General features: G+C 54.1%; 1 protein-coding gene across 2 annotated transcripts in view; it reads left to right on the top strand.

Moving 5' to 3' along the window:
* The window catches only part of SYN3 (synapsin III), a 406,875-nt gene that overhangs the window by 392,133 nt on the left and 12,007 nt on the right, over nt 1-2,735 (top strand). The gene's annotated exons all lie outside the window — the stretch shown is intronic.

Below are 2,735 nucleotides of genomic sequence, written 5' to 3'. Positions count from 1 at the left end.
CCCCTTTCCTAACTCCCTTTCCCTCCCCGCCACAGCTCATGGTTCTCCATTGCTTCCCCTGAAAATGCTGCCCTGGCTCAGAATTCTCCCTTCTCTCCGCAGCCTCACATCCTAGCTCTCCCACCCCCCAGAGCCCCTTCCGGTGCTTCCCTTCTGTGGCCTTCTCCAACCGCTGCAGAGGCGCGGTGCTGACACGGGGCCAAGCCGTGTGAGGGAGAGCCCTGTGGCCGCCCCCTCCCCGGGGTGTGGGCGGCTAATGGGAAGCACATGGCTGGGGTGACCGCAAGGGCCAGCCGGTCCTCCAGCCCCGAGTGTGTGCACAGCTCCCGGGACCCACAGCATGGCGGGGCCCGGTGACTGGAGCGGTGGGGGCCCTGCTCTCCGCCGCCGCCCAGCATTGCCAGGAGGGCGCCCACACCCAAGCCCAGGGGGCCGCCAGCTCGGAGGAGGGGAGGGAGTCCAGGGCGGACATAGCCCCCCTGCCCCCACTCACCCCCCAGAAGGCCAAGTAGCTTCCAAGGACGAGCTGCATCTGTATTTGCAGGTTCAATCCTGCTCTAGAGAACAGCTCTTTCCTCAAGTCCAGCAGCCACCACTACCTGAAATCTCAGCAGCCCCTTCTCAGAGGACATTGAAGGGGCCAGGAGCAAAACTACTGCCCTGTACACTTGCTTCCAAGCTAGACCCAGGCTGCTCCCTGGGGGAACGAGGATGCCTGGGACCTTCAGACCGATGCCTAGGGCATTGCATCTCCTGAGACACTTCCCGGCCTTCCCGCCTCTGCATCTCTTCATGGGACCACCACACGTGAGCTCAGCTTTGGCACACATGTGGTCATTGATTCATTCACCCATTCGTTCATTCACTGTTGAGCTCCTATTCTGGGCACCAGACCCCCAACCAAGTGATGGAGATACAGCAGTGAACACAGTAGCAGGGACCCTTCCCCTAGAGCTTCCTTTCAGAGAGGGGACCAGCAATCAGCAGAAGGACTCCTGGCTCCCTTCCCCGAGCTCCTGCCTATCTGAGTTTCCTCAGCTTTCACTCTTAGGAAACAAAAATGTGTACCCGTGGGCCCAGACTCCCTGCCTCTAGACATTCAGCGGGTCAGGGATAAAAGACCTTACACATTAAAAAAAAAAAAAAAAAAAAAAAATCGTGGGTTTGGACTTTACAAACACAATAAGACAACTTCTCAAAAATGTTCCCGGGGGGGTGGGGGTGGGGCAGGGGAAATGGCTTTTCAGATTTTTTTGTCTCTCAGAAACATTGCAGAGTTGTTTCCGTTGCTTTTCAGTTTAGAGTGAGGTCAAGGGAGATGGGGAGCTTTTTACCAGAAAGATAAAAGGTATTTTTCCCCAGTCAGGAAAAAAAACAGACAGAAGGGATCCAAAAATACTGATTTCTTCAGCCACCTCTGTGGTGAGAACATAAAATTTGTGGGACAATGTTTTGTGAAGATCCTCACAGTGAAATACTCAGGGGAAAGACACTTGAACTTGTCCTCCATGACCTGTACAGGGAGTGACATTGCTCATTGGAAAAATGTTTCCCTGGGGAGACCAGAATGTCCACTTCCTCTGGCTGTGTCCACCATGGGGACTCCAGAATGCTCTGACCTCAGGTTCCTTGTGGTGGCTCTTTTCTACTGCAGGGAATGTAGGAAACAGAAACCAGAACAAAAAGGGGTGGGCGGGCTCAGGAAGAGAAAGGACGACAGGCCTGTGTACATGTAGACTCCACGGTTATAACTCAGCTCAGCCCACATTGAACGAGAGACTGTCCATGAGCCAGGCTCTGGGATCCAGGGTACCAAGAACCCAGGCATAACCAACAGGGGGCTCAATTCGAGGACAGTTTTCAGGACCATCCATAATAGAATCTGCATCACATCCTTGAGTTTGCTTTTCAGCTTCCCCACCATAGTAGGTGCTTTAGACTCACGGGCTCCTAAAAGTCCCAGCTGGAAGGGTCTTTGCAGCTGCCCACACCCCTCAGTTTATAGTTGAGGGAAACAACAGGCCCACAGAGGAAAAGTGACATGCCAAGATCACACAGCAAGTCCCTAGCAGAACCGAAGCCTGGAACCCAGGTCTGCTGTTCCCCTTTCTTACCACAGAGAGCTGTTCGGTGATCGGTGAGACACGGAAGGATTGCTAGCAATCTGTCCTTGAATTTGCTCCTTCTTTGACTTCAGTTTTCCCATCATGATAAGGATAGTAATGGTACCTATCTCAAAGAGCTATGCTGAGATTTGTGTGAGGTCATCCACACCCAGTGCTTAGGACAGCGCCTGGCACATAATAATGACATATAGCACTTATTAGTATCCTTATCGTCCTCAGCAGGACTTACTGCAGGGACCTTTCATTCCTCCATTCAAAAGGTACTTAGTGAGGGCACACCTGTCTAACAGGACACAGGGCCCATCCCCAGCCCAGGGGCTCACCGTCTGGTTGGGGAGACACACATCAACAGGAGGCCATGGCCCTGTGGGATAAGCTGTCCAATGGGACGACCAAAGTGAGGGTGGCAGGAGTGCCGAGGAGGCTTCCCAGAGGAAGGGCCGGCTAGATGTTCCCTGACGGATGAGAAGGGCCTAGGCAGGTAGAGAGTGGGCAGAGAGAATGACATGCACAAGGACCTGGACAAGAGAGAGAACCTGGTGAGTCCCCAGCTTGGGAAAAGGGAGAACGAGACAGTGCGTTTGATGGGGGCGGGGGGAGGGGGGGGCG

Source organism: Lipotes vexillifer, unplaced genomic scaffold (assembly GCF_000442215.2).
Source record: "Lipotes vexillifer unplaced genomic scaffold, Lipotes_vexillifer_v1.1 scaffold374, whole genome shotgun sequence".
NCBI lineage: Eukaryota > Metazoa > Chordata > Mammalia > Artiodactyla > Lipotidae > Lipotes > Lipotes vexillifer.
This window is presented reverse-complemented; position numbering and strand designations above follow the sequence as displayed.